The sequence below is a fragment of the Camarhynchus parvulus genome, chromosome 4A (assembly GCF_901933205.1).
Source record: "Camarhynchus parvulus chromosome 4A, STF_HiC, whole genome shotgun sequence".
NCBI lineage: Eukaryota > Metazoa > Chordata > Aves > Passeriformes > Thraupidae > Camarhynchus > Camarhynchus parvulus.
In genome coordinates this window covers 10,735,544-10,761,124 of record NC_044600.1, presented here as the reverse complement: position 1 = coordinate 10,761,124, position 25,581 = coordinate 10,735,544, and positions in this window count along the sequence as shown.

The following is a 25,581-nucleotide window of genomic DNA, read 5'->3' as shown; positions in this document are numbered from 1 at the left end:
TATTACTGCTGGAATAGAAAATCCCAGTACTGATACAGTTCCCTGTGCACCTGACAGGGTAGCAAGGCATGTACTGGAGAATGTGCTGCTTGTGATGCTGAGCGTGTCTCCAAGAATTAGAATTTATTTTTAAGGGAGAAGAAAACCTTCCCCCCACCTTCTTAGGTAGATTGGTAGATTGCAAGCCCCCAGTTCAATATTTTTTTACATTCCTTTCATCAGGTCCTACCTTAGTAATTTTTCCTTAATGTAAACAATCAATCTTTTCCATCCCCAAATTATGAGAAGCTCTGCTCCTCTCTCCAGAGTCTTCTTTAGGGGTGTACATGAGAACCATGGGGGGCAAACTGCAGGGTGTGAAGCAAACATGTTGTTCTGGGGAGTAACTGATGCTTCGTTAGGGACAGAGATTTTCTGTTCAAAGTGCGCAGGGCAGACTTGTGTCTTCGCAGAGGATCCTTCTGTTACTATTACTTATATGGGCAAAGGATTTTCAGAATTATTCCCTAATAGAAACATTTTCAACAGAGAAAATGGATTAGTCTGTATATTTGAGATATGTATATAATAGCATTAGTGCGTACGCAGATGTATTCAATGCAGTTATACACTAAAAAATCTGGCTCTCTATTGCAAGGTCAAGAATTGGAGAACTGAGAAAATCTAAATTTGTAATTCTTTGTGCAGACTTAATTCTATGCATGCTGGATTTCTTCCCACACTTATCTTCTAGCACTGAGCTCTCATCTTACTCAAAGCCCAAAGTGTTTGGAAGAGGAGGTCGGATCATGGAATTTGAAAAAACATGTCATAATCCTGGAAGGGCAGAATAAAGACTGTGTGGCAGCATAAATCTGCCATTTCTTAAGCTGAAGTGTGTGATTTGCAATCTAAACATTTTAATGTGGTTTATTGGATGTCATTTCCTATTTATTTTGTTAAAGGCAAAGAGGAAAACAAGTCTGTTTAGAGTAATTGCAGAAGCTGTTCATGGCACATCATCAGGGTCTGGGAGCCTTCCCTCCAGCTCTGCCACATCACCTCTGGCTGCAGGAGCAGAACAGAAACCATATATAGCTGCCAGGCCCCAAAACTGGGCAAGAGCAGCACCTTGTGCACGTTGAGATTTCTCTTTATTTGTAGGAAGGGATGTTTCCTCCCTGTGGGGCACTGGGAACGGGGCAGGCAGAGGTGGGGACATGCAGGGTGTTGGCCCTTGGCTGCTGTCACCAAGGCTGGCAAGGATGTTCAGCTGGCTCCTGCCTTGTCCCAAGAAAAGCAAATGCAAAATGGTGACCTCTGGAATTCTGACATCTCTTGAAGAAGGGAACAAATGGACTGTCCTCTTTTTTCATCACTGCATTTGCTTTTTATTCACATATGTAGAGAAAATATGAGATAACTTGTGGAGAGGATATAGATTTTATTTTAGATGTTGTTGAGTTTTTCTTCCTCCTGTAAAAAAGGCACATTGTCTCTGTTTCTTACGTATAGTAACATTTCTTTGATGAAATTGAGAAAATACTTCCCCAGAATTCAAGGTATTTATATTTACCTCTGTCCACAAACAAAATAGCACTTTTTGAATAACATATTATTCAGGCTCCTATCATGTCACTGATAATTGTTATTAATGGAATATGTGTTATTCTTCCTAGTAGACCTGCCAAGCCAAAGAATAAAAGTGTAAGGATGTAGAATTAATAATTCTGTTGCAATGCATCACACAGATATGGCAGTAATTGCAAGGTCAGATGGGTGTACATAGATAGATGTTAACTGCTTGTGCTGTAATGAAAGCACAGGCTTTTTACATATGTTTATGAATAATGTTTCTCATAAAGACACTAGACTGATTGTCTACAAAACCATCTTCTGAGCCAGAAATGATCAACACTTATGGTAATGAAATATTAAAGATAAATTTGTGAATCCGTATTAGAAGTCAATTTCAAGCCCTTATGACTTGCTGCTCAGACATCCCTTATTCCAGAAATGAGATACATGAAAAATCCTGATAAAAGAATATTTAATCTCTTTTTCTGTTAACTTATTTACCAATCTCTTTATAAGTGATGTGCCTTCTCTTAGGCCCAAATGAAAGAAAATAAAGCTTCACATCACTGACAAAAGGTGAAGTTGAAAAATACATAGCATGAGTTTTTCTGAGAGAATCAGTATAGAGTTATATTTTGGTGTTATAAGAGACACAGGAATTAGATTTGTTGGTTTCCTAGCAACTAAGGGTCTCAGAATTTTAAAGCTGCAGATCAAACTTGTATCACCTGCTTAGAAGTACAGATGGACATGTATTAATAAAAAACAATTTCTGAAATAATTTCAACAGGAGCCACTAACGTATTTTGTATTAATCTAAAAATAAGTTCTGGCCTTCTAGATCAATACCAACCTTAATCACAGCCTGGCAATAATGAACATCTTTCTCATGATATTTATAAAATTCTATTAAATATGTCTATTTGAGCCTCATGGAGGAAAAATAAGACCAGCTGTTGGGAGAAAGGAAGATGGAACTCCCGAAAAAATAATTTCTTTTTTTTTCCATTTAATTAATCTAGTTGTATATTTTCAAGTTCACTTTGTTTTTAGTCCTTTCTCATGCTAGCACTTTTTCATGCTTTGAAATTCAGACTCTAGTTTGGCTTTTTTAGCTAAAATGATTTGCAGCATTGGCACATACAACTTCTGTGTAGCAGCTTCCTGATCAGTGTGTTTGACTGCTGAAATGCAGAACGTTCTCCAGGATGGAAAGGAGGCCTCTGGGCACAGGTCCTGTCAGTGCCCAGTCTGAAGAGCTGGGCACTCATGTTCAGGTGCCCTCACAGGAGCTGGGCACGGTGCAGCTCCTGCCAGCTGCTCCTGCTGTGCCCTGGGCACGGAGCCCTGAGGTTTCCCTGCTGCATGAAGGAAAGGAATGCTCTGCACAGCATTCCCTTATTCACACCCAGTTCAGAGCAAACTCTTGATGCCAAGATTGTAAATATAAACTTAATGGTGGGTAACATTTGTGAGTTGAATTCTGGGTTGAATAAGGGTGGATGCTTCTGCTTAGTGCCTTATTCTAGCAGTCTGAAATGCAAATTGCCTTGTTCTCAAATGGGAAGTAGCAAATAATGGGCTGAAAAAAATGCAGGAAATGACAGTGAAATAAAACTGGAATAGAATCACAGAGTGGTTGGGGTGGGAAGGGACCTCAAAGATCACCTTGTTACAAGCCCCTGCCATGGGCAGGGACACCTTCCACTCTCCCAGGCTGCTCCAAGCCCCATTCAAGCTGGCCTGGGACACTTCAGGCATGGGGCAGCCACAGCTGCTCTGGGCACCTGTGCCAGGGCCTCACCACCCTCACAGGGAAGGGACAATGACTGGAACCTGTCACATTTACAGATCAAGGACAAACTAAATTCGGTAAATTTTTTTTTGGGCATGATTAAGTGGTTTTGAAATGTATTTGTGTGCTGAAAAAATAGTTACTTAAGATACATTCTGTTACTCACAGTTTCCCTGGACCCTTGACTGGCATTTAGCAGGAATCAAAGGGCCTGGACATTGTGTGTGAGCAATAGTCATACCTAGAGGTAAATAATAGTGCTAACATTGTTTCAGGATCACTATTGAGGCATATTAGTGGTTGGCTTAAGCTTGGTTTTCTTGGTCTGGGGCAAATTGCTCCATAGTTATTGCAGATTTATTGTCTTATTTCTGGAAGGAGATGTAGTATGTGGAACATGGGACATAAAATCTAATCTGTCTGAAATAGCTTTCTGTTCTTGGTGGTGCAGCTCCTTTTTATGGGTGTTGCTTTTATATTGTGTCTTTTCATCTGAATCTGAAATTTTTTTCCAGCTTGATCCACTTTCCCTACCATGAGAATACTTTTTTTTTCTTTTTTTTACAGTTGTGTATAACTCTTGGGCTGTGAGGATGGAGTTAGGAGCCTGAGGTAAGGCAGGCAGGATGTTCATTGCCTTCTAGGTTAAAATGACAATTTAACACATTTGGACTGTCACAATAGCTTTCCTGCTGTTTAAGGTGTCTTCTGGTGTCCCACAAGGTTTTATAAACATTGTGACTAAATTTTCTCCATCAGAGAGGGAGCAGGGAGGGCCAGGCTCCCCTCTGCAGTCAGCTCCCTTTGGTTTGGATCTCACTCCAGTAAGTTGATGGTTTCTCTCACTGGTCACCACAACATTGATCCACTTTAGGTTCAGCTTCTAGTTTTCTTCTGTTCCTTTTTCCCCCCTTTTTTTTAGTTTTGGGTAACGAGTATCGTTGAAAGCTGTCGCAGAAAACAACACAAGAATGGCAAAGTCCATCTCTTAAATTTCTGTATTACTTGCAGAATGAACACAGTGTTAAATAAAGGGTTTTTTCATTGAGAAAACATGGACACTTTGTGGCAAGAGTATAGCTTGTATTTATTAATTTGTTTCTGTCCATGCATAAATACAGCTGACATTTTTCTTGACTTCCAGTCTATCTGAGAAACTGTAATTTTGACCATTCAGTAAAGTTTTCTCCACGCAGAAGCTATTGCTGTGTTGCCCTTGAAACTTTTAACAAACTGGGTGCCAGAAAGTTGGCCTAAGAGTGCAACACTCCCTACACAGTAATGTGAACTATTAAGCAAATGGCACAGAGTAATGTTCTTTCACTGAGCAAAAATGCTCTCATTTAGGTAAAATTTCAGCCTGCTGTTGGCTGTTACAAGCCAGAATGGCAAAGAGAAATAAAATGTAAAAGCAATATGAGTTTGAATCAAATTATGATAAGAGTCAGATGGTGCCATTACACAGATATCCCCATAGGCAGGCATTAGGAAAATTTGCCATAATGGGATGCTGAAATATCATTCTTTGGTGGGAAGGCCACTGGGATTCTGAAATCAACATTTAACTCTTTCACAAACCTCAAACAAAAGCTGGACACTTGAGCAGAGAGGGCCCCCACTGAGAGCAGTGCTTGTCTCTGCTGGGCTGGAGCTGTGAACCCAGCTGGACAATTTTCTGCAGTGAATATTTGCTTTGGAACTGATGGTTTTGTGCCTGGTCGTGGCACCTGCAGTGTGACTGTGCAAGTGACCAGGAGAAACCTGGGTGACAGCACAGAGTCCTTCCCAAAGGGAACTGGGCCATTTCTGCTGCTGAGCTCCTCTGATGCCCACAGCCCCACCCAAGGCAGTCAGATTTCTTTTGTGAGCATCTTGAGAAGTTTGCAGTCTGAACCGTAAAGATAAGTGCTGCTTTGTACCGCAGGAAAATGTAGAGTTAAATGAGTGTGACTAATTAAAATGTTTTGAAGTAGGATATGTTTTCTCTGGGCTTTTTGCTTGAGTTTGATGTTGGGTTTAAGTGAAAGAATTTAGGCACACAAGCATTCTACATCTGTGTGTTCTACTTAGAGAAGGAATGTTTGGTTGAATTAGATGAATTTTTGGAACACATTAAATTCTACAGATTTACACAAGGGAAAATATACCCTGTGCTGTCCTAGAGGCATTTGCATGTCACTTTGCAGGCAGGACAAGGGCTTGAGGAAGCAATGAATTCTGAAGCACTGGTCATCAGGCAAATATTTGAGAGGTTTGACTTGTGAGCTGCAGAGTTGCTCCCTGAGCCATGGCTGCCTTTGTGCCTCTGTTTCTGCATTTGCCATCTGCCTTCTCCAAATAGAGCCTAACCTCCCTGGGACAAATACCATTTTTTGCTTCTGTTTGCAGTGCCTTGCACAAAGAGACACCATTCCTGGCCACATTATAATAGGTTTGTGAGTGACTGTGCAGAATTTATTTGAGACTCTGGAGTGTTTTATGCTTCACACTACTTCTTTCCTTCAGGCTGGGGTAGTTCACAGACTTGACTGAGAGTGGTGTATCCACACTCACCTTGTGAGGATTTTGTTTTCCTGCCTTTATTTGCTTGTTCCTATTTTTTTTTTTAGCAGGCTAAATGGTCTTTCCCAATTCTGTGTTGCTTGAAGAGCCACCTCACCTGGTACGTGAGCAAAAGAGTCCATAATTTGTATTTATTAACAAGCTATGTCCAAGGATTTCAGAATAATTGGGATGAGAAGTGTTACAGCTGGCCCTGACACTGTTAGCTCTTCTCAGCCTCTCTCAGGCTCCTTGGGGTCATCCTCCTCCCTGCATGACGTGAGTATCCTGAGCTTTTGGACATGACAAAATGGTCTTAATTGTAATTAAGAAATGCATGGAAGGGCTGAATTACTCACTACAAATGACCAGGCTAGAAAGGATATGAAAAAGTTGCACAGGAGTAACTGGTTTGTCTCCATGAAGAGGACAATATCTCCCTGCTCCACTGCCCCCCTTCCACCTGAGTGATCCCCATGGGTTTGATGCCTGTATTTTGGTTTGAAGCATCCCATCAATGTGCCAGGCTCCCTGTGCTTCTGCCAGAGGAGAGATTTCCACTAATCTCCAGTATCTGATGTGGTGAAAGGACTCAGAGGATTTGCCTGTTTCCCACACTCCAAACAAGTCCTTTTGGAAATGTTTCTTTTCTGTTGACCTTCAGAAGTCAGGCTTTTAGAGCCATGTGAGGGAATTTGAAAGTGCCTGGTGGGGTTAGATTCCCACGAACAGCATGAAGTGCAGATGCCCTGATCTGTGTGGGTGACTTAGAAAATCCTGTATTAGGAGCCAAAGTCACCTTGAAAGCTGAGAATCAAATTCTATCTTTAATCTCTGTGTGTTTTGACATTCTGTTTGAGCTGTGTAACTATTACACCTATGTCACTTCTGCATGTGTTCTCAAGAATTTGTGAGAAGTGGTTAAGGAAAATGTGTATTTCAGGGTGAAAATTGTAGAAAAGCACCTGACTGAGGCAGACTGTTCTATGGCATAACAGGGGGTCTAGGGGAACGTATCCAAGGAGAAGTTTTTTTGTGTCTGTGGACACCTTAATTCATATCTTTCTCTACCTTGAAGATACAGATAGATGTGTGAGCAGCCCTTTATCTAACCAAGCCAGTGTTCCCTCCTGGCTAGAATAATTCATGCTAACTGCACAAAAAATACGCTTGTTAGGTGGGCTAATAGCAACAGAATGATAGAGACCTACTTTGAAATACAGCCTCCATTAATAAAGGTGTGGGTATTCAGTGGTGTCATGCTAAATGCTTTTCTTTTTTATGGAATATTTATTCTGAAACACAGGGGAAAGTAATTTCTTATTGTATTTTTTTTCCAGAGTATCTGTCAAACTATGTTGAGTATTTGCAGAGCAATAACTCAGGATTGACTGGTGGAAATCTTATAATCCAGGAACGTGACCCAGCACAATATCATCCTAATTTCCTCTGTGAGGATTAATTCTGCTGTTTTCTTCCTCCATGGCAGTGAATTGAGCATGTAGCAGACTGTGCATGGTGAACGCATCCTGATCCCCTGTAATCTTTGCAAACACTTCAACTGACCTTTTTGTTGAATGTCCTTTAAAAGCTTCTAAGATATTATCAAAAATAGCCAAAGAAATTACTGACAGAGCAAGCAGGACTCCATTTCTCCTCCAGCTTTGCTGTACAGCTCACATCTTTGCTGTGGAAAGTTTTGTCTTCTTCACTGACTGGTTTTGCTTTCTCTGGATTAATCAACTGTTTATTTTAAACTGAACTCGAGTAGAATGAATGCTGAGCTAAAGGAGAAATTCCTGGCTGTGCAGTGAAGCGGGTTTCTTCTCTCTTGCACGCTGGGGTGCCTGTGCACCAGTGCAGCTGAGTGGGAGCCACTGTGGGATGGTGATTTACCTGCCCACCTGGTGCTGCAGACAGGGGCCGGCCAGGTGCACCCAGAGAGGGCTGTGTGTGACAAATGCCAGTGGCAAACTGGGTCACTGACAATGTTCTGCTACAAACATGAGTCACACTGCTGCTTCTCCTGCCTCTCTCCTTACTCCTGTCTCCTTACTACTCCTCCAGGAGGCACTGTTTCCAATATGGGCACTTCATTGGCCTTTCCACTTGTGTAAATATAATTTATTGTTGCCTGATTAGACACAATTTTTGTTTTTGGCAAGGCAGGCCATTTACCAGAGTTCCCCAGCTGCTTCCTGCATGTCAAACACATTGGGTCACTCTGGTGTACACATGAACCCCCCCAGCACCTGTGTGTGCAACAAGAACACTTGTGTTGAGAAAATACTTCATCAGGTTCTTAAACACCTGTGATTCTGCCTAATAAAGTCTGTGTAGCACATAGCTTTTATACTAAAGTTAATGATGCTTTAAGGCAGCGTGTTAGGTGTGTGCTTTGGCTGGAACAGTTGCCATCAATTTCCTGTGTGCTGTTGGTTTGTGTGTTTGACAATCCATCCATTTGTTTTCCTGGTCTCATCCATCATTTGCTCACAGTGCTTTCCAACAGTTGTTGTCTTGCTACCAGCCTCTAATTTCACATCCTTAAATTCATCAGTGGGTTGTATTTATCCTGATTGACAATTCATCACAATTACTCCTGCAATGGAGAATAAGTTTTAAAGAAAGTAAGTCCCTTTCATGTGCTGTAGCTTATATGGAACTTATCATCCCTGTTGGAAAGGAAACCTAGAGAAAATGGGACTTTGTCACAGGTCCTATATTTCAGTCCTCCCCAAAATCTTTAACAAAACACCATTTAATACTTGTATCCCTGGAAGGAGCTCAGTTTGCTCAGCTGGGGCCATTTTCTCACATGCTGGCTTCTGCTTTACTTATACTTGCACAAATCAAGAGCTCATCTAGACAATCTCTCAAGCTTTTATCACCATGACAGCTGAATACCACTGTCCTTGATCTTGACTAAACCTCTTCTTTCAATACATAGAATTTGAGATGTTATATGGAAAAATTACAGAATGTAACAACTCTGTGTTGTCTGCAGACAACAGATGGGACGGGGCTGAGTGAGCAGCCCATTGTGCCCACCAGCCCTGTCTTGTTTAGCACACAGATCTGCAAGAAATTTGTCTGTCTGGGTTTTTGTGTGCTTCATTATTCATGTGGCTCTCCCAAGGGTTTTTAGAGCAGGACTGAGCCTTTTGGTGGCTGTCACAGTTTGGACATTGCTATGCTGGTCACTGCGGAATTTTGCTGAAGACATTTCTCAGCAAGCAAATCAGTGTTGTGCTGTAGAAGCAAAGAGTTATGAGATCTGAAAGAAAGGCTATGGAAGGGTTTGTAGATCTGTCCCCTCTGTTTGTCCTACCCTGGCAGATCTGAAAGAGCTGCTGAGCTCAGTGTGGTTGCCTCACTGCTCCTTGGCTGTGAGTGCTCTTTCCCTGTTCCCTCTGCCTGGCTGTGGCTCTGGTTGTAGCTTCTACCACCAGTGGCTCTGGACCCTGACCCACACGCCCAATCCCACTCAGGCTTCTGGAGGCCAGAAAAAGTTTTAATTCCCCTCCCAAATATTTCTCCTTGTTCATTTTCAACATCTGGGATGACTGTAATACAACTGTGGGCAATCCCTACCTCAACAAATTCCCATCACTGGTGGGAAAGTCTTTTACTCCCACTGAGAGCACCAAGAGTTAAATTTTTTTTTTGCATTAAAGTGATGCTGAGAAGCAAAGAGTCATGGCAGTAAAGGCCATGGTCACCAGAAAATCACAGCTCCAAACTGTTTGCACCTAAACAAAAAGCCTTGAGAACCTTGTTATTTCTCTTAGATGGGTAAGGAACTCAAAGCATAAGGGGCCAAATGGACTTAGCAAAATTTCTGGGTATCCTGTGCCAGAAGAAATTCTTCTCTGAGATTGTCCAGATTTATTTCCTATCTCACCAGAGCAGTTTCCTCCCATTTGTTTTTCATAAACAGTTTTTATAGTACAGGTTTCGCTTTGGTTTTTTTGATGAAATTATTGCAGTGTTTGAGATACCTGCTGTTCTGGCTCTTGTCTGGGCAAGCAGGATAACCAGCTGGGGATTTGTCAAAGAGTTTCAAATGAGTTATGTCTCTGTCAATAGTAGAAAGTGATTCTATATGATTAAAATACATAGAAGGGTGAAACACACAGAAAGCCCTGTGATTATACAGTGACTTGTATTATGTAAATATGCAGAGCACCTTTCTGAAATGGTGGTTTAAAAAGGTGATCTTAGTGTCTGATTGAAAGTCTGTCCTTTGTCCTAAGCAAATCCAAGGAAGTTGCGAGGAGGTTTCTCTGACTTTGGCTTTACTGTCTTGGGTTTTTTTTTCTTCAGTTCACTTTGTGAGAGAAAGGAGGACACATCTTTCACATTTTTCTTGGTCACTTCAAATCCCATCAATACCCTTCTGCCGAGCAGGGGTTTGAGGTGGTCCAGAACAATTTTCTATTCATCTTCCTTTCCTGTCCAAGCTGTTATCGACCTTCTTTCAATTCTTCTCTTTGATGATAGTTAACCTTGTCCCTTGCATGTTTCTCTGTCTGATTTCTGGCTTTTTAATAGGCACTTAGTTCTACAGTTTCTCAAGTGTGAGTTTGGTGCTTCAGTTCATTGGTGCAGCTTTCATCTCCTTTCTGATTGCAGACTGTAATAACTTCCCATTTTGAAAGCAAAAACATTCTCTGATTTTACTGTGCCAAGCTTCTGTGCTCTACAGTTCCTTCAGACAGTTCCAGTTCTTCATTGATAGAAGTATTTTCCTCTTCCCTCAGGTCTCCTTTCCCAGTGCTCTCTCTGGTAGTGGGGCTCTTTCTCACATCCTGAAATAGAGATGAAGTTTTATTAGATTACTTTAAGTTGCTACTAAAGCTGCTTCCAGAAGAGAAAGGGAAACAAAAGCTTATCTGAATTGGGATTCCCAAAGTTTCCTTAATATTTAGCATAGTCTCTTACCCACAACCAGCCAATTTTAAGAGTGCAGGGCTGGTGAGTTACCCCCAGTTCCAAGTTTCACCAGGCATTTCCTTTGAGCTAAGCAAAGGTGAGCCAGAAGTGTGATAAGTTTGTGTCTGTTGGAGATGGTTGAATAAAATGGGGCATTTTTCTACAGATTAGGGAGGAAGGTGCTTGCCCTGATCTGCTAGGGAGCTGCTAAGGGAGCAGAGCCTGCCAAGGAGAGGCTCACCTGGATGCCTGCTGCATCTGCAATGTCACATCTCTTAAATGGCTCCCAAAGGTTTCCAAATTTTCTTCTATTTTACTTAGCAGCAAACCCATCTCTAGACTTATCTCTCTGCCTAATTTCTACTTCAGTGTTGACTTCTGAAATTAAGTTTTTTGGTTTTTTTTTTCCCTAAGTCTCATTGCTTGATGCAATGGCAACTTTTCTTTTGGTTCCAGTGCTTCCCATAAAGCTCAGGAGTGCAAAGAAAGAGCTTCAGGCTAAGGCAGAATTGCTACCATTTTGTTTTGCTTAATCTATCGATCTGGATCCTTTAATGAAGACTAACACAGCAGGCCTCCTGCAGAGGTACTTCTTTAGTGACTTTCAAAATACAGAAGGCTCATTATCTTGCAAAGTGAAAATCACTCTTTTATGCAGGGTAGAGTGTGTTGCTCTTTGTGTGCCACAGAGACCCACCAGTCCTACAGTAATTTGCACTCATCAGGGAAAAATCTTGTGTCTGCTGTGATGATGGGCTCAGAAGTTAAAAGTTTCTTGCAGGTCACTTTTAACTACCTTGCCTATTTATCTGGCAGGAGGATAATAGCAGATTGATGTTCTATAGGTAGGAGTCAGGGTGAAAAGAGCAGTCCAAACACCTGGTTATGAATATTTTTGCACATTTCATTTCTTATCTTTTTATTTCCACCTGCTACACTTTGATGGTTATAAAAGAAGTCGACACTTGTAAAGATGCTCCTTGAAGCACTTTATTCTTGTTTTCTGAAAATACCTTTGTAAGCAAGATATGCCACAAAGGCAGGGTGGGCTCCTAGCATAACTAAGGCTCTCTTCCACTTATAGGTAAGTGGTTGTTTTTATCTCTCCTGTTTGTAAGAGTGGGCTTCATCCTGAAAAAAGAGGTCACCTGCTCCATTGCTGAGTGTTCTTTTTAAAAATAGCATCTATATAGAAAATTTCATTGAATGGGTACCATAGCATCACCTGAGATTCCTATACCTCCAGTCCTCAGGAGAGAACAGGGATTTTAATAATGCAGGTGTTTTATGAAAACTTAATGAGGCTGCCTGTCAAGAGTAAGGAAGTACATTTGTTTACTCACTGAAACAATTTTCACAAATCAACTCACAAAGGTCCTTTGCTGTCCCTTTATATCAGTTTATTTTCCAAGATTGTATCCCAAATAGGCAGAATGGAGGGATCTGTGCAGGGAAGCTTCTTCCAAGCTCCTACGAAATGTGCCATGCTTATAAATGTTGAGAGATTAAGGTACGATGGAGCAGAAGCAGATGCACTTTTAAAAACTGAATAACTAAAGAAAAACATCTTCATAACTGATTGAAGTTCTACTTTCCCCATGCTGTCTTTTACTAAAAGCTTGAACCCCCCATGACCTGATTTATAAATAGATCCCTCCCCCAGCCAGTACTTCTTTCAAGCCAGATTTTCCTACAGCTCCCAGGTTTTTGGCACACAGGTATTAGGATATTCAGAGAGACCTGTTGATATGGCAGCATTAAAGCCAATTGAAACATGCCACCCTATGCCAGAAGAGAATGTAAACTCTTTGGGTCAAGCTTTTAGAAATAAAACTTTGATTGGCTCCCAAAATATTGTCAGTGGGTTTCAATGTGGGAATTGGCTGAAGCACAAAGCAAGTGTCTTGTCACACAATGGGTCTTGTCACTCTTTGTAATCATCTTTCTGGAGAGAAAACTGTTTGTAGTGTTTCAACAGCTGAGTTTTGCCATGTGAAATATTTTTTAATGCTTAAAGTGAAATCCTGCACTTTTCCAGTGGGCAAAGGTCTGACTAAGCCAGCCCAAGTGTTAGGTACTAGGTTGCTACCTGTGGAATGTGGCTCTGTGCAGACCAAAAGGATCAGGACAAGTTATCATTTGAAAATACAGCCCCAAGTAAGGAGGCATTCCTCCCAGGTTGCAGGATGCACTTATTCTTCAGCAGTTTTGAAGATTTTCCAGCATGCCCAGAGGACCAATGTCACTCTGACCTAATTTACATTGTCAACACAGCTCTTTGCCCAAGGATTATGATTGCCAAGGAATACAGATGGCAAAGCCATGACAGAAGTCTAAATATTTTTCCAAACATACATAAATTCCACACGGCTTGTCTGTGGAGGGAGCATTTCCCGTGTAAATCTCTCAAGTGTAACTAATTACTGTCACACTGCCTTCTTTGGGGATACCAAACTGACTCTAAAAAGAAGGGAGCTTTCTTTTGCTCAGTCATTCAAGAGAGAATGTTGAGATTTGAAACATTTGGACCTTGTGGCTGGTAACAGATCTCAGCTGAGAGGTGCTGAGTGTGAGGGTGGCATCTGCGTGGAGACTCAGAGTGCAGGGTGACACAAACACAGAGTGAGCATCTCCGAGCCTCTCCTGTGCAGGGGGCTTGCACAACACTCCTCTTAGTTTAGAAACACAATTCAGGTATCCCACGAGGATGCTGAGACACTGAGGAATGCTTGCAGTCTCAGGCAGCTGTCATCTCAGTTATTTGTTAGGCACAGGAGCATAATCCCTTCAAATACATTTGGAATTGCACAGGTCTACCAAGGTAAAAAAGCTCCTTCCTTCAAGAGTTCACATTTCTCTAAAATGAAGTTGGTCTAAAACTTTTAAAAGAAAGCCCAAAAGCACTAATGATGCTGATATCTTTTTTCTCCAGAAAACCAATACAAGGAGGAATTTGTCTGAAATGTTTGACTTTCACAGGAGCTACCTACAGATTATTTTTTATAATCTCAGCAAATTGCACGACACACATTTGAAATGCAGAAAATGTAACAACTCTGCCATCATCTTGCTTTTTAAGAATTAATAAATACCACCATTTAGTACATTCTATTTTGTGCCATCAACATTTAGAATTCAGCAGATTGACTTTCACAGCAGGTTTGGTGTAAGCCCTTAATCTTAATAACGATCCCTTGATCTACCATGGTCCGTCCAACTTGGAGGTTGTTAGAGGTCCCTTCTGGGAACTTTCCAGCTGTTTCTGTTTAGTTCATGTATATTTATTTACATGACTTTTTAACCCCATTTGGTAACAGAAAAATAGGGTAGGATTTAGCTGCAACTACTGTTGATCATTTTCCAGAGAACTGAGTACAGCAAGGGAAAAGCAACATATGGCACCATTTTCTTTACTGATCACTTATTATGTACTGTTGTGACCTCATCAGTGCCTTTGGCTGTACTGCTATAGGTTAAAGAAAAAGACTGGAATATTTTTCCTGTTAAGCTTTCAGACAAAAGCAAATGTGACCTGGAGGTAATTTGTGCATGCATCACACTGCACTGAAAAGAGCGCAATTTCTGTCTGGGAAAATGAAATAGACTTTTTAGTATTGTGTTTATAATTAGATTTTAAAATCTTTTTTTTTTTAAGTTGGAACTCATCTTCCTGCATTGCTGTTACATTTGTGCTGAGAGCTCACATTTTCATCATGACAACCCCCCCCGAATTCAGCTAACAGCTTTTTAGTTTAATATTAATATTTTGCCTCTAACGCTATACCACAATCCTGTGTAATTTCTAAATTTCTAAATATTACTTGTTCTGCTGCTCTTTCATCAGAATAGTTCTGCTATTCTTGCGAACTACTTGCAAAAAAAAAAAACCTTGCAAAATTGCTTTGTCAAATTGCAGTCAAAGTGGTCATGTTGTTGTCAAAGTGGTCATGTTGTTCCGCAGAGGATGGCTCAGTGTAAGCTTGAATGATCCTAAAAATACATGAATTAAAAATAATAAATTCTAATAATTTGCATTTAAAAAAAAAGTGAAATATGGGGAAATTCAAGGCAGAAGTTGCAGAGGATACGAGGCAAATGCTCCTCTCAGTTATGCCAGAGCAGCTTTGTTGTCTCCCCAGTCCATCAGTGCCACTCTGTTGAGCTGCTGGTGGTAATTTGTCCCATGAAGATTAATGACCTGGGGAGAACAGAAGAAATTAGGTGGGTTTGATTTTTCAGACTGCCTAATTCAACTTATTCCTGTGCAGAATTTTGAAAGCACTGGACCAGCACTTCAAAATGCTGTCTCATGGACATTGGAGGTAATTAGTGACTGTATGTATGAAATTTTTAAAATGCTCTGATATGATAAACACATTAATTTCTGTGCTATTGATCACAAAAGCATTATGTAGTCAAGAGGTCAGGGCCCTACGATGTGATCACATCCTGAGCTGTTCCAGGAAAAGCCTGTTAGTTGCAAAGCAACATTAACTCTGGTGGCACTGAAAGAACAAAATATGGAATTTAGCTCCTTGTGTTTGATGGCCTGCAGAGGGCATGGCCTGTGCACATACTTTCCCACATGGAATTACAATGCAATTACTTATTGAATTATTAAGAATCAGCTACTTTTCATGTAGAGTGTGTTACATATCTGATCCCTACATGGTTTTTATTTACTGACATATAAGAAATGATTTATATCCTGACGCTCTTATTTGGTAAGAAAGTTTTCATCCTTTTCTTTTTATTTCTGGTGAATGCTGAAAATGAAACATATCCTCTGCTGTTGGCCTAAAATGAATCAGGAAAAAACCCCAAAGAATACCTACAAAATCTGCACAGAGAAAAAGATTCATAATTCTTCGATATGCAGCTTGATATTCTGTGAGCTGCTGACCTTTCCTGCATTATTAAAGATGCCTTGACTAATATTGCATAGCGTCTCTGGCAGATTTTGGTGGTAATGTGCTCTGGAGAGTCTTCCATAGGCAGAAATTGCTAGCAGGACTAGGGCAGGAGAGCTTCAAAAGCCTGAATTTGAAATATGTCACTCGAACTATGTATTGTGTACTCAGGTGTAAGCATGGAGAATAATTTAATTGAGGAATAGGAAAAAAATATTGTAAAAAAAACTGCCAGAGTGTATAGAGGGCTATGGAAATAACACTGAGGAAAAAAATGGTACTTTGCTAATTACCTCTGCTACAGTGGTGTTAGCCACACATTCAATACCCTTACAAAAATAATCAGAACTGGAGAAAATGAAAAAATTCAATTCTTACTCTTGTGCCTGAGGACATGGTATTGCATCCTAGAATATAAAACTACACGGATACACAGAAAAATGATAATGGTATTCAAGTTCAAACTGAAAACGAGATTTTGAGGTTTGTATTTAATTGTATTGAAATCTTTAATGATGTTTTCCTGATATTTTTGAGCAAAATATATTATTTGCAATTTTTTGTGCTGATAAGTGAAGTAGAAGAAGGTGAATTCCTACAAAAATCCATGTTGCAGATACAGTCTAGCACCTACTTTTGGGGACCAGATCTAGAAATGTGGCACTAAATACCATGAAAGCTCTGAGATTTGACCTTGATGTTCTCTGTCCTAAAAAGCCCTTTTACACAATGAGCCATCCTCTGGGCAGTTGCAGAGCTGCTGTCGAGCTATTTCCAATCTGGCAGAAGAGGCTGATGCCAAAACAAACGTGGTGAAAGAGAGCAGGACAAACACAGGGAGCAGCTCCCTCTGATGTGTGCAAAGAGCTGCTCTGAAAGCCTGGCTGCAGCTGTGCGCTGGACAGTCTGGTGTCCAAGTAAAGGATCTGGTGAGGATCAGCCTCTGTGAGGTGTCCAGGTAAAGGACCTGGTGAGGAACAACCTCTGTAGGTGCTGGAAAAGCAGCAGGAGAGGCTCTTTGGTGCTCGGGCTGAATTGAAAAACGCACCAGGAGCAGCCCTGCAGGAAGGGATGTGCACACAGGGATTGTGAGCACAGGGATTCGAGCTGTGCTCAGAGGTTTGGGGATAGAAGGCTCTGCAGGTGAGCAGTTTAACAGGGCATTAATTGGGCAGTGGGGAGCATCCCTGGGAGATGCAGAGGAGCAGGTCAGGGAGGCTGGTGCTGGAGGAACCTGTGGGTGCCATTGCTCAGCTCTGGTGCAAAGATTGGTTGAACTTTATGGCTCCCTCACACAAATGTGGTTGCCAATTTCTTGAGCAATTTATGTAATTTTACAAATGAAAATGTGACTGTGGGTAGATAAGTGGTCTTTTTATATTCCACCCCAAATCATGCAAATGAGTGTCAAACCCTGAAAACACACTTTATCAATTTGAATCCTGCATAATTATTAATAAGTTTGCTTAACTGTGGGAGAGTGATGAATCTATTTTACAGCATGTTCACAAAACCTTTTAGACTGTTTATCTGAGGTTATTGCATTGCCATGGTGCTGTTTGGGGAATGCAAGGCCCTACAGCATGAGGGACATTATAATCCCTTATTTATACCCGTGCAGATCCTGCCATAAGTGTCCCTGTTGTTTGAGGCAATAGCCCTGGCTAACTTAGCAGGTGCACTCACCATATGTCAGAGCCCTGTAACTGATCACAGACATATGTGCAAAAATTAGCAATAAAGCAATGTGAAGGCTGCAGTGGCTATAGTGTAGATTTAATCCTCTGCTGTGCTGGGCTTATTGTCTCTGCTGTGCCAAAGCATCTAAACGTGTGTTTAGCTTCGAGCCTGTCATCAGTCCTAAAAAAGTCAATGCAAAACTCAAGCCTTAAACACTCTGGACAGTAAACATTAAACACTGAGAAGGAAAAAAAATATATTGACAACAGGATTTTTCTCCCAATGCATTCAGCCACTTTGTTTGCCTTACCTGCAGTTCTTTAGGTACTGCCTCTGTTCTTTACATCACCCAGAGGCATTGAGGCATTTGCCCTCATTGTGCTGAACAAAGAATAAAGAAGGATCCCTGCTCTGAATTGTTTAATTCTAAAAAAATATGAAACTAGTAGCTTACCTGACTTTTTATTCTGCTGGTTGAACTGAGTGCAAGAAGCACACATGGGCCTTGCATCCTCTTTCTCCCTTCTTTTTTTTTTTGGGACATTTTGAGATTTCCCATCATGTCTTCTGCCATGGGAGCAGGGGACCACAGCCTCCTTTTGCTCTTCTTTCCCCATTTCCATACTGCAGCTCTCAGCTTTCTGCATGTTGACATTTCATTTCTTCTACTGCTCCCAGGGCGACAAAGATGAGGTGGGACTCTTGTGCCAAACAGTCCTGTGATGTGTAGGGCACTAATAACTCCCTTTTGATGTGGTTCCACATGTAAAAGCGTCTGCAGGGACACAGATGGCTTCTAGTTTTCTATTTAATTTATTTGTTTCCCTCCATTTTCTGTGAAATCAAATTGATTCTTTGCCATACTTAGTGCAGTCTCAGAAATATGGACCTTCATCAAGTGCCAGGTGTAAAGTTTTTACATTACTTTTAAGTAGACAAATGCAATAGTAGAGAGCACAAGACCTCACAAGTTTTGCAGTGCTAATGGACCAGTTATGTGACCGGTGACAAGGATGTGGATCATTTGTTTTGTTCCTTCACTTAATCTACTTCCAGACCTCTCCTGAAACATATGAAGGTAAAAGGAAAAAAATCAAAGTGAAGGCAGTTTTTATTGTTCCTTAGCAAGGACTGTAAATCTTGCTGAGTTTCTAGGTAAGACTGCTGTGTGATATACACCTGTGTAGAAGTTTAAATTGAATTTGATGAGAAAAGGCCTGATTTTACTCCCTTGCTGGCAGAAAACTTAATCTATGCGAGGCAGGGTAAGCTGATTCACTTAAATGAGTTTGTGTTGAAACCATAATTCATAATTGAACCAATTAAGATTCTTTTTAAACAAACCAACCAAAAAAAGACCTTGCAGATAGAGTCCAATATTAGCAATATTTATCTGAATTTCAACCAGTGAAAATTACAAGCACAAAGAAATAGTGGGAACAAAAGCCACATTTCTCACTCTTATAGCAAGCAGATATTTTGGAGGAGCGTGTAACTGAGCTGGGGAGGCTCCTTGTGAGAGACCTGCAACAGGTGCTGAGTGTTCCTGTCAATGGGAAAGATGGTGTTTGCTGAAGGCAGCTCTCACTTGTTTGATAATTTTTCAGGCCATATGACAAGCACTGCACAGTGCATTGTTAAAAGCCTACACAATTAGAGATGCTAAAAGGCTTTGGTCAGATCTTTGTCCTCATAATTAAACATGCATGATGGTAATCGATGTGTAATGATAGTGAATAAAAGCCAATAGAGGGACTGCTATTAGGGCTTTTTAATTTGCTGTTTGTTTGTGTGTCTGTGATGGGATTTCCTTTTAAGAAGAACAATATCTTATTATTTAAGCCATTTTACTAGATTGCAGTTGCTATAAATGATAAAATTATAAATTATAAAAACAGTATTGTGCAGTTAGATGATTGATTGATTTATTAGGTCAAAGATAAGTTTGTACTTCTGTTTTCAGTTTAATGGGAATCTAGAGAAGATGTCTTCTCAGCAGGTTGCCAATTCTTAATTACCAGCTTCTTGGTCTCTGATGATATGAAAATCATGAAATTGAAATATTTTTCCAATGTTCTTAGTCCTTCTATCTCTGCTCTGCCCCAGCCTGTGTTAAGATGCTTATTTGAAACTCAGGTTTGTGCAGTTTTATTGGAACTTTCAGGTGTGTAGAGAAAGTAACTAAAGCAGATCAGATTTTTTGTGTGTTTTGATGCAGAGAAATGAGTACAAAGAATTTAGCATCATTGACTTTTGCTGTAAGTTTTTGCTAATGAAATTTTATCTGAGTGAAGAATATTATTAAGCTGACAATGTATGTGGTATTCCAAATGTGGACTGTAGTTGGCTGGGTTGTGCTCTTTCTAATCTTCTATCAGATAAGAAAAGACCTACTTAGTGGGGTTTTTTAGTATTCAAAGACTACAGTTAAAAAAATCAAAAAACCCAAATGGAACAGAATATGAAAACTTCTATTGACAGTACATTTTGTAAATGAGATGAGACCAGTGTGTGCATTGAGTACCTCATCATTTCAAAAAGTTCCAAGGAACTTTCCCTTCACTTTCATTGAAGTTTTGAATAGATTAATTTTTTAGGGCACTGTGTACAGTCAGCTATGTTGATTTCTATGGCCCTTTCCTAACTTTACCTCCTGGAGATGGGACCTGATGTCATCATAGTGAAAAAGACTATTACATGCATACCTATGAAATTATATCTTTTCGAAATGCTATAATCTCCACATAGTGTCCTGCTGTTGAAATTTCCTTTGAACAGAGTATTTGAAGGAAGGCAGATTTACTTGGGCAGGGGTGAGGAGGATGGGAACCTGTGGGGTACGGGTGGGAGGATTCAGAAGTGAAACAGTGAAAGCCCAAAGGGGGGTCAGGCTCCCTGTGATCAGCTGTGAGTTCCTGGGGCTCTGAGCTGCTCTTGGCTGGGATTTTATGGTTCAGTGGCTTGGAATGTCCATTATTCCAAGCGAGCACATTTCAGGGCATCCAGGAGTCCCAAACCATCTTGGAGCCAAGATAATTTCATCACTTCTGAAAAACTGAGGTTCAGAAAGCTAGAACCACCGAACTGAAAAAGTTGGGACTCCTTGTTTCTGTGTCTGGTACGCATGAAAAGTGGTTGTAACAACTCTGAGACTGAAAAACAGCACAAATTTCAGTCAGCTGCCCCTGGTTTCAGGATGAGTTTTGGAAATATAGTGTTTCTGAAGCAAGAGAATTTCTATTAAAGGTTCTTTGTAGAAGAAAAGATGCCAATTTACCCTGAGTATGAGCTAAACAAATTCTACAATGTCAATATTTCAGGCCAATTGAAAGTCTAAGATTTGACCAGATTGAATTTGCATTTTTTTTTTTTGCTTTGATCTTATGCCCACAATAAAAGCTGCTTTTCAGGGCAATATGAGACCATGCCAAATTCTGTGTTTTGTGAAGCAGCAACACTTTTTGAATGTGTGCTGCTTCCATGCATGTGTCATCTAGAAATTGCCTGTCTGGAAAACACCAGATGCAAAAAGGAGCAGGATGACTTGGATAAAGTAAATCAAGAGCAGAGTAGGTGACCTCTCTGAATTGTGTTGCATACATTTGCACATGATGAGTTTATGGAAATCCAAGAAGTGGCAGCTTCTATGGGAGGGTGGAAGAAGTGTGGGAAGAGGGGGAGAGCAGGAAACTTCCTGGGCTTTAATAGAGAAAAGTAGAAGCAAAGAAAAAAACAAAGACAAAAAGGTACAGATCATCTGTGGGATAAGAAAGGCAGGGCAGTGTAAAAAATTGCACAAGGCAGGGACTTTTCTGGAATTTTGGACAGTCCTTAAAGCCATGGGTGTTGTGGATGTCCCAACCCTGGCAGAGCTCAAAGTCAGGTTGGAAAAGGACTTGAGGAGCCTGGGGAGGGAGAGGTGTCCCTGCCCATGGCAGGGGGTTGGGACTGGAGATCTGTAAGGTCCATCCCAACCCCTCTCTATGGTTCCATGGATCATGCAAATCTCCTACAAGGGGGAAGTATCTTTGCGCTGCTAAAATATTTGGTGATGACCAGCCTGGAAGGCAGAATGGAAAGAACACATGCCAAAGCAAGATAGTGCAAGGCTTAGTTCTGCACTGTCAACTGGCTGGATTGCACTGGCACGGGGGAAGGAGGTTGTGTCAGAGACAGCCTGTGCTGACCCTGGGGATTCCTGAGCCACCCCACAGACACAGGGGTTGGACCTGGCAGGTCTGGGAGCCTTTCCTGTGTCATTCTTGGCATCAGCCCCCAAAAGGGACAGCACAGCAGAGAGTGATGCAGGGGAGGTGTCCTGGCTGCCCCTGCCCAAGGGCTGTTTGAGCAGCACAGGAGGGGGGGTCAGCACTGCCCTCACCTGCCAGAGTCAGGTCACACCTGGGGAGTTCTGTCCTGAGCTAGGGACGCATTGTGGCAAATGAAAAGTCAAAGTTCTATAAACCAGTTAAAAACCTCAGCCAGCTTTGTTCCTGCACAGACACAGCAGCTTTTGTCTGCACGGCATGCTTCTGCCTTCCCATGGGCATGGAGATCTTTTAAAATGAGAAATGCAAAAATAAGATACATGACAAATACTAGAGGCTACTGACTGCTATAAACCTTGCCTGAGGGAGATTTCCACAGGGCTTGCCAGGAGAACTCTGCCTCCAGCTGCTCAGATTTTCAAAATTTAAGTCTTGCCCGCACTGAGCTACCAAGCATCTGAGGTAAATGTAGCAGTGGGACAGCACTCCCAGGGATGGATATATCATCGTGGGTGCATCTGGGCTGGCATTCTGTGATGGGCTCTGCTTCAACATTAGGTCTTTTTTGTGTGCACCTTTGAGGTGCTGCTTTTGTGCCTTGCATGCAGCCTCAGCAGCAAACTGCCTGCCCTCCAGAGCAGACTGTGGCCAGGTCAGTGACACCGTGGAAGGACATCAGAATGCTTGGGGTAACTCCTGTCCCTCTGTCTCTCCCATTACCACTGAACCCAGGCATCCTGTGTCCCTGAGCCCTCCTAGCTAATGAGAAATACATAGAAGAGCAGAAAGTCACAAACCTTGGAAATCATGTGTTTCAGTATTGGAGTTTTATTGAGCCACTTACCCTTTTCCATGGTGCAAATCCTTTTCAAGGAAAGAGACAAAAGGGAACCTTGATTGTGCTTGATTAAGAGAGGTGCTTTGGAGAATGTCACTAAAACTATGGGTGCTCTGATTTTTTAATTATTGTTTTAAGCAAATTTCTTTAAGCCTCCAACCAGCTCGGCTCTTTGAGAAATATCTGGGCCTCTCGCTCTGTGATAATTTATAGGCAGCTCCATCAAAAGAGAGATCTTGGAATGCCCATAAAATATTCTCTGTTCATCGTGGTCAGCCAGTGCTGATGAGCTAGAGCTGGTCTCCTTGTGTCATTGCAAAATGGGACTCAGGACACTGAGATAGCCCCAGAGTTGACCTGATTATTTTTTTCTCCCCAATCTACAGAGAGTTTTCCTTCTTGTTTAGGCCCAGACTAACAAGAGTTGGTCCTTTGAGTCCTTGTCAGTGGACTCAGAAGGAAAAGAATCAGGGATAAAATGCTGTCCTCCCTTTAGACTGCTAATTGAAAGTGAGGAAGTGCTGGAAATTTGTCCCTAAGTGTCTGGTGGAAATACCAGTTCATGTGAAATTGTGTTGGTGTTCTGTAATATTAAACTTACAGACTGGATCCTTCTGGAAATACACATTTCTTACATTTGTGTTTCTGTTCTGGTTTCTAGCTAGAAGAAGCTCTATTTAGCAATTGTGATAATGAATGAAAAGCTTAGTTCTCCAAAACTGTGAGCAGAACAAATGTATACCCACCTTCTGAGAAGTGTAGTCAGAGTTTTGTCTGCTAACTGATTTGTATTAATGTCACATTCAACCCTGTAGCCAGCAATCTATGAGCCCATCCCCTTATTTTTATGTACAGCCAGGAACAGAGGGGTAGAGAATGGTCTTCATACAAACTAGAAGATAAAGAGATTGCCATGGCAAGAAAATGCTGCAGGAGCTGGAATGGCTGTGTCATTGAAGCCAGCATTGATCTAACCCCTTTTATTTTTTTTCTAAAGGACTAACTGAAAGTGAGTTGCAAAGGAAAATCAATTCTGAGAATCATTAGGGTTGGAAGGAACCTCTCCTGGGTCGCACAGTCCATCACTCCTATGATTGTTCCTAAACCAACTCTAACAACTGGGTATCTACTCGTATTTTTTATGATGCCTCTACATTTTTCTTTGGCTGGTTGCAACAGTAATGTTAAAACAAACGTTCTTTAAAAAAAGAAACATTGCAAAGCAAGCCCTTGGGTGCATTTTAGCTGACAGATAATCTTCAAGGCTCATTTACTTTAAAAAAGTTACAGTACTCAGAGGTCAATGTGTATTCATCTTTGTGGGTGGCAGGAAAATTAGAAATATTACTGCCTCTTTTTGTTTTTGTGAGTGGGTCTTAGGCTCTCTGAACAAACTCTGAGTTTTAAATGAATGTCTAATTCTCCAGTGCTCTTGAAAGAATTAAAAAGCAGTTTGTGGTTCTTGTCAAGGACAGGGAAACCTTGCTTTGAGTCAGAACTGCAGGCTCATAGGACAAAATGTCACCAATGTGGATGGGATGGTTCCAGGAAGGTGTCACCAGCCTTGTTTTGTGTGAGACCCAGTTGAAATCTTGTAGAAGATGCAGGTTAGTTCTTGGAGCATAATGTCACTCTGATCCCCTGGGCTGGTTGGTGTCTTCTGCTCTGTGTTCCAGCAGCTTTTCTCACCTGAACTGGGTTTTGTTTTGGGGAAGGTAGCTGGCAAACCACACCAGCATTTTAGTGCCTCTGTAGTGTGGCATGGGAACGTGCTTTATTTGAAATCTTGGAAATAGGAAGCCCAGCTGTTGAGCTTTTGTTTTACTCATTCTGTGCCCTTTCCTCCAAATGCCGTGCAGGCATCTGTCCACAGGTTTGTGGGTTCAGTGCATGACAGATGAGAATCACAGAATCCTGGAGTGGGCTGGGTTGAAAGGCACCTTAGGGACCATCCATGGGACTCCTCCTCCATGGGCAGGGTGCCACCCACTGGGTCAGGCTGCTCAGGGCCAGCCAGCCTGGCCTTGAACGGTTCCAGGCATTGGCATCCACAGCTCTCTGGGCAACTCTCTTGTTCCAGTCCCTCACTACCTAACAGCAGGAATAGCAACCACCCCCACCCATGCAGCTCTCTAATGAGAACTGCATTAATTTAAATTAATGACAGCTTATTTGGCTGTCTCTGTCCATTGGTGTAGGAATGACATTCTTTGTTGGGGTACCAAGGCAGGGAGAATGTGTAGTTGTCCTATCTTGGACTTCACCATTTTGGAGCAGCGCAAGAGTGAGCCCAGAGAGAACTTTGGGGGTTATGGTGTGAGCACTCTCATAGCACTGCAGATTCTTCCCTTTATTTCTCACCAGATACCTCCAGAGATAGAACATAAAATGATTCACTAATAACCTATTGCTTTGCCCTAATGTGGCATCTCACACTTTCATGATTTAGAAAAGAGGCAGTTCAATTATAATATCAAGAAAACTCCTGCATGACGCTTTACTATAGTTGCATAATTTTGCAACAGCAATTACCTCAGCTACAAATTTAATTTAAAAACTCTTTGAAAGCACAGTCTCTCTTATCACAAAATATACTTGAAATCAATGAAGGATGATTTCATTCCAAGTCTGAAGATACTATTTAATAGCCAGGAAAGAAACCTGCGCACAGACACACATTCTTGTTAATAAATTCTGCTGTGGCAATTACAGATTTTGATGTCCACGAATTCATTTACTCATGGCAAAACATGAATTATAAACAATATTTGCTGACTTGGTGCACTTGCATTCTTGCACCTAGCTAGAAAATAGGCAGGAACTCTTGAAAATGATCCTAATCACGATGCTATTAAGTAAGATGCAGAGAACATACTCTGATAAACAGCACAGTGACTGCCTACCATTATCTTATATTTTCCTTCAAGATTCATGGTATCTTAGCAACCATATAGGCCTGATAACCTCTAATGGCTCTAAAAATGATGCACTTGGAATCTATCACTTAAGGCCTGATGCTCAAGTAATGACACTCTTTTCTTTGATGGCAGATCTCAA